The 7,500-nt window shown below is 48.3% G+C and overlaps 1 protein-coding gene across 1 annotated transcript in view; it reads left to right on the top strand.

The window, feature by feature from the left end:
* LOC106590852 (XK-related protein 7) overlaps nt 1-7,500 on the top strand; it is a 133,758-nt gene that overhangs the window by 69,103 nt on the left and 57,155 nt on the right. The window lies entirely within an intron of this gene.

The raw sequence follows: 7,500 nt of genomic DNA, 5'->3' as shown, positions 1-7,500 counted from the left end.
CAGTTTCTTAATTCTGAGTCTGTCACAGTGGTCAGGTGTGTGTGTGTGTGTGTGTGTGTGTGTGTGTGTGTGTGTGTGTGTGTGTGTGTGTGTGTGTGTGTGTGTGTGTGTGTGTGTGTGTGTGTGTGTGTGTGTGTGTGTGTGTGTGTGTGTAATGTAGAGAATCCATGTCTGAAAGAAAAACAAAGAGGGAAAGCTTACCTGTCCAGGGAGAGGAGAGGTCTGTCTGGCCTTGTGACTGGTCTAGTATCTGGCCTTGTGTCTGTCTGGCCTTGTGTCTGGCCTTGTGTCTGGCCTCCTGCCTTGTGTCTGGCCTTGTCTCTGGCCTTGTGTTTGGCCTTGTGTCTTGCCTTGTGTCTGGCCTTGTGTCTGGCCATGTGTCTATCCTGCCTTGTGTCTGGCCTTGTGTCTGGCCATGTGTCTATCCTGCCTTGCGTCTTGCCTTGTGTCTGTCTAGCCTTGTGTCTGGCCTTGTGTCTGGCATTCTCCCCTCTCTCCCTTCCTCCATCCTGTCTCTATCTCACTCTCTCCCGTCTCTCCGTTCCCTCTCCCCTCTACCCTCCCTCCCACCCTGTATCTCTCTCCCCCTCTCTCCTCTCTCCCTCTCTCCCCTCCCACCCTGAATCTCTCTCCCCCTCTCTCCTCTCTCCCTCTCCCCTCTCACTCCCACCCATTTCTCTCTCCCCTCTCTTCCTCTCTCCATCCCTCTACCCAGCCCTCTCCCTCCGTTATCTATGTAGACCCACAGCCCATCCTAGCCCAGTAGCTGCCAGAGCCCAATTTCACAAATTACAATTGATTTGAAAAGGCTCACTGTGTAACAACCTGCTCATCTCCCTTCTCTCCCGTCTCTGTCCTATTTCTGTCTTCTCCTCTTTCTCTCCTTTCTCTCTGCTCTCACTCTCTCTTCTCTCTCTGTCCTCTCTCTCCCTCTCTCCTCTCTCTCTCTTTCTCCTCTCTTCTCTCATCTTTCTCCTCTCTCTCTCTTTCTCCTCTCTCCTCTACTCTCTCTCTCCTCTCCTCTCTCCTCTCTCTCCTCTCTCTCCTCTCTCTCCTCTCTCCTTTCTCTCTCCTCTCGCTTCTCTCTCCTCTCTCTCCCCCCCTTTTCTCCTCTCTCTATCCTCTCTCTCCCTTGTCCTTTCTCTCTTTCTACACCTCCCTCCATCGCTCTCTCTCTCTCTTTCACAATGTGCATGGTGAGAGACAATGTCCAGAACTCCCTGACTGGCTGACACTGCTGTATCATGGGTGGAGAGAGAGAGAGAGAGAGAGGATACATTTTTATTTCGCTGTAACAGAAAAGTTCAACCCAATGCCCCATCTTTATCCATTGTACATAGAACCCTCCTGACAACACATATGTCTTGATACAACGGGTGGGTCTAATCCTGAATACCGATTGGTTAAAACCGCATTCCAGTCGGTGTCTATTCCACAAGTTCCCGCCAGCTACATTTATGAAGTTAAAATGCCTACTTCTTCTGTTCCTTGTGACTGCACAATCCACTGTCTCATCATCCCAGCCAGGCAATTTATAAACTGGATCTCCTCTATAAAAAGCATCTAGATATTATCTCACATTTCTTTATGAACTAACATTTAGTTTGCAAAGGCAGAGATTTGTATAAACCTTGCTGTCTGTCTCTCTGACATTTGCAAAATTGTTTCAATATTCAAATGTGATTTCCAAATTTGAATATGTTAGTAACCCGTTGTATAAAAATGATAATGCCCTCGGATTCGTCTCGGTTCTAACAACACACACACCAAAATATCCTCCAAACACCGGCTTCTCGGGCTTTAGCACTTAAATAGAACCCTCCTGGCACCCCATACCTCTATAGAACCCTCCTGGCACCCCATACCTCTATAGAACTCTCCTGGCACCCCATACATCTATAGAACCCTCCTGGCACCCCATACCTCTATGGAACCCTCCTGGCACCCCATACCTCTATAGAACCCTCCTGGCACCCCATACCTCTATAGAACCCTCTTGGCACCCCATACCTCTATAGAACCCTCCTGACACCCCATACCTCTATAGAACCCTCCTGGCCCCATACCTCTATAGAACCCTCCTGGCACCCCATACCTCAATAGAACCCTCCTGATACCCCATACCTCTATATAACCCGCCGGACACCCCTCCTGACACCCCATACCTCTATAGAAGCCTCCTGACACCCCATAACTCTATAGAACCCTCCTGGCACCCCATACCTCTATAGAACCCTCCTGGCCCCATACCTCTATAGAACCCTCCTGGCACCCCATAACTCTATAGAACCCTCCTGGCACCCCATACCTCTATAGAACCCTCCTGGCACCCCATACCTCTATAGAACCCTCCTGGCACCCCATACCTCTATAGAACCCTCCTGGCACCCCATACCTCTATAGAACCCTCCTGGCACCCCATACCTCAATAGAACCCTCCTGGCACCCCATACCTCTATAGAACCCTCCTGGCACCCCATACCTCTATAGAACCCTCCTGGCACCCCATAACTATATAGAACCCTCCTGACAACCCATACCTCTATAGAACCCTCCTGGCACCCCATACCTCTATAGAACCCTCCTGGCACCCCATACCTCTATAGAACCCTCCTGGCACCCCATACCTCTATAGAACCCTCCTGACACCCCATACCTCTATAGAACCCTCCTGGCACCCCATACCTCTATAGAACCCTCCTGACACCCCATAACTCTATAGAACCCTCCTGACAACCCATACCTCTATAGAACCTTCCTGGCACCCCATACCTCTATAGAACCCTCCTGGCACCCCATACCTCTATAGAACCCTCCTGGCCCCATACCTCTATAGAACTCTCCTGGCACCCCATACCTCTATAGAACCCTCCTGGCACCCCATACCTCTATAGAACCCTCCTGACAACCCATACCTCTATAGAATCCTCCTGGCACCCCATACCTCAATAGAACCCTCCTGACACCCCATACGTCAATAGAACCCTCCTGACACCCCATACCTCTATAGAACCCTCATGACACCCCATACCTCTATAGAACCCTCCTGACACCACATACCTCTATAGAAGCCTCCTGACACCCCATACCTCTATAGAACCCTCCTGACACCCCATACCTCTATAGAACCCTCCTGATACCCCATACCTCTATATAACCCGCCGGACACCCCTCCTGACACCACATACCTCTATAGAAGCCTCCTGACACCCCATACCTCTATAGAACCCTCCTGACACCCCATACCTCTATAGAACCCTCCTGGCACCCCATACCTCTATAGAACCCTCCTGACACCCCATACCTCTATAGAACCCCCCAGACAACCCATACCTCTATAGAACCCTCCTGGCACCCCATACCTCTATAGAACCCTCCTGGCACCCCATACCTCTATAGAACCCTCCTGACACCCCATACCTCAACAGAACCCTCCTGACACCCCATACCTCTATAGAACCCTCTTGACACCCCATACCTCTATAGAACCCCCCAGACAACCCATACCTCTATAGAACCCTCCTGACACCCCATACCTCTATAGAACCCTCTTGACACCCCATACCTCTATAGAACCCCCCAGACAACCCATACCTCTATAGAACCCTCCTGGCACCCCATAACTCTATAGAACCCTCCTGGCACCCCATACCTCTATAGAACCCTCCTGGCACCCCATACCTCTATAGAACCCTCCTGGCACCCCATACCTCTATAGAAGCCTCCTGACACCCCATACCTCTGCATAGTCCCCCTGGTACTTTGTAGGGGGCCCCTCTGAGAGAGAGAAAGAGTGGATCTGGGAGGTGGGAGGGGAGGAGATGCGAGGTTGAGATGATATGGAGGAGAAAGAGGATGAGGAGAGGAGAGAAGAAGACAGAGAGGAGAGGACACTTTTAAGATATCAAACATGAGCTCTTCAGAAGGGCAATAACATGAATCACATCTCACACACACACACACACACACACACACACACACACACACACACACACACACACACACACACACACACACACACACACACACACACACACACACACACACACACACACACACACACACACACACACCTTTCAACAGAACTTATTTCCTTCCCAATTAAATAGAACAACTCTTCAGTGAGCTTTAATCAGAGCTAGTGAGGTTGGCGAGACAGATCGATGATTTGTTCGGCCCTGCCTTTCCTACCTCCCTCTTTTTTTATGTTTTTATTTTTTTATTTCACCTTTATTTAACCAGGTAGGCTAGTTGAGAACAAGTTCTCATTTACAACAGTGACCTGGCCAAGATAAAGCAAAGCAGTGCGACACAAACAACAACACAGAGTTGCACATGGAATAAACAAGCGTACAGTCAATAACACAATAGAAAAAAAATTAAGTCTATATACAGTGTGTGCAAATGGCATGAGGAGGTAAGGCAATAAATAGGCCAATGTTAGCAAAGTAATTACAATTTAGCAGATTAACACTGTAGTGATAGATGAGCAGATGACGATGAGCAGATGATGGTGTGTAAGTAGTGATACTGGTGTGCAAAAGAGCAGCAAAGTAAATAAAAACAATATGGGGATGAGGTAGGTAGATTGGATGGGCTGTTTACAGATGGACTATGTACAGCTGCAGCGATCGGTTAGCTGCTCAGATAGCTGATGTTTAAAGTTAGTGAGGGAAATGTAAGTCTCCAGCTTCAGCGATTTTTTGTCAATTCGTTCCAGTCATTGGCAGCAGAGAACTGGAAGGAAAGGCGGCCAAAGGAGGTGTTGGCTTTGGGGATGACCAGTGAGATATACCTGCTGCAGCGCGTGCTACAGGTGGGTGTTGTTATCGTGACCAGTGAGCTGAGATAAGGTGGAGCTTTACCTAGCATAGACTTGTAGATGACCTGGAGCCAGTGGGTCTGGCGATGAATATGTAGCGAGGGCCAGCCAACGAGAGCATACAGCTCGCATTGGTGGGTGGTATATGGGGCTTTGGTGACAAAACGGATGGCACTGTGATAGACTGCATCCAGTATGCTGAGTAGAGTATTGGAAGCTATTTGGTAGATGACATCGCCGAAGTCAAGGATCGGTAGGATAGTCAGTTTTACGAGGGTATGTTTGGCGGCGTGAGTGAAGGATGCTTTGTTGCGATATAGGAAGCAGATTCTAGATTTAGTTTTGGATTGGAGATGCTTAATGTGAGTCTGGAAGGAGAGTTTACAGTCTAGCCAGACACCTAGGTATTTGTAGTTGTCCACATATTCTAAGTCAGAGCCGTCCAGAGTAGTGATGCTAGTCGGGTGGGCGGGTATGGGCAGCGAACGGTTGAAAAGCATGCATTTAGTTTTACTAGCGTTTAAGAGCAGTTGGAGGCCACAGAAGAAGTGTTGTATGGCATTGAAGCTCGTCTGGAGGTTAGTTAACACAGTGTCCAAAGAGGGGCCAGAAGTATACAGAATGGTGTCGTCTGCGTAGAGGTGGATCAGAGAATCACCAGCAGCAAGAGCAACATCATTGATATATACAGAGAAAAGAGTTGGCCCGGGAATTGAACCCTGTGGTACCCCCGTAGAGACTGCCAGAGGTCTCCCTTTCTCTCTCTTCTCTTTCTCCTCTGTCCAGCTATCCCTCTCTCTCTCTCTGTCCCTCCCTCCCTCCCTCTCTCTCCTCTTTCTCCTCTGTCCCGCATCCCTCTCTCTCTCCTCTCTGTCCCTCCCTTCCCCTCTCTCTCTCTCGCCTTCTCTCTCTCCGATTGTCCCTCCCTCTCTCTCTTCTCTCTCCACTGTCCCTCCCTCCCTCCCTCTCTCTCGTCTCTCTCCTCTGTTCCTCCCTCTCTCTCTCCTCTCTCCACCCCTCCCTGTCTCTCTCCTGTCCCTCCCTCCCTCTTCTCTCTTGCTCTCTTTCTCTCTCTTTCTCTCCCATCTCTCTCTGCCTCTCACCACCTTTCTCTCTCTCTCTCTCTCTCTCTCTCTCTCTCTCCCTTTCTCTCCACGTCTCTCTCACCCCTCATTCCCTCTCTCTCCCCCATCCCTTTCACACCCCTCTCTATCCCATCTCTTTAACACCCCTCTCTCCTTCTCTCACTCTTTCTCCCTCGATATCTCTCTCCTAATACAGCAGTGAGAGTTTTGAAATGTAATATTTCTTGGTCCTGTTCTCTCTTCAATCTCAGTGGCCATCTGCTGGATTGTTCATATTTTCATTTATTAAATGTTTTATTTAACCTTTGTTTAACTAGGCAAGTCAATTAAGAACAAATACTTGTTTTTAATGGTTGCCTACCAAAAGGCAACAGGCCTCCTGCGGGGACAGGGACTGGGATTAAAAATACATTAAATAAAAATATAGGACAAAACACACATCATGACAAAAGAGACAACACAACACTACATAAAGAGAGACCTAAGACAACAACATAGCAAGGCAGCTCACATGACAACAACATGGTAGCAACACAACATGACAACAACATGGTAGAAACACAACATGACAGCAACACAACATGGCAACAACACAACATGGCAACAACACAACATGGCAACAACATGGTAGAAACACAACATGGCAGCAACACAACATGACAACAACACAACATGGCAGCAACACAACATGGCAGCAACACAACATGGCAGCAACACAACATGGCAGCAACACAACATGGCAGAAACACAATATGGTAGAAACACAACATGGTAGCAACACAACATTGTAGCAACACAACATGGCAGCAACACAAAACAAAACTGAAGATGACCAGTTTACAGAAGAGTATAGAGTGCAGTGATGTGTCCTATAAGGAGCATTGGTGGCAAATCTTATGGCCAAATGGTAAAGAACATCTAGCCGCTCGTGAGCACCCTTACCTGCCGATCTATAAATTACGTCTCCGTAATCTAGCATGGGTAGGATGGTCATCTGAATCAGGGTTAGTTTGGCAGCTGGGGTGAAAGAGGAGCGATTTACGATAGAGCAAACCAAGTCTAGATTTAACTTTATCCTGCAGCTTTGATATTTGCTGAAAGAAGGACAGTGTACCGTCTAGCCATACTCCCAAGTACTTGTATGAGGTGACTACCTCAAGCTCTAAATCCTCAGAAGTAGTAATCACACCTGTGGGAAGAGGGGCATTCTTCTGACCAAACAGAGAGACAGAGCTTTGTTTTGGAGGTGTTCAGAACAAGGTTAAGGGCAGAGAAAGCTTGTTGGACACTAAGAAAGCTTTGTTGTAGAGCATTTAACACAAAATCCGGGGAGGGGCCAGCTGAGTATAAGACAGTACCATCTGCATATAAATGGATGAGAGAGCTTCCTACTGCCTGAGCTATGTTGTTGATGTAAATTGAGAAGAGTGTGGGGTCTAGGATCGAGCCTTGGGGTACTCCCTTGGTGACAGGCAGTGGCTGAGACAGCAGATTTTCTTTGGCTGTATTCTCTGAGGGTTGGACAGATAAGCTACAGAAAGCTCTTCTCTCTCTCTCTCTCTCTCTCTCTCTCTCTCTCTCCATCCATCTCTC

This window comes from Salmo salar, chromosome ssa15, assembly GCF_905237065.1.
Source record: "Salmo salar chromosome ssa15, Ssal_v3.1, whole genome shotgun sequence".
NCBI lineage: Eukaryota > Metazoa > Chordata > Actinopteri > Salmoniformes > Salmonidae > Salmo > Salmo salar.
This window is presented reverse-complemented; position numbering and strand designations above follow the sequence as displayed.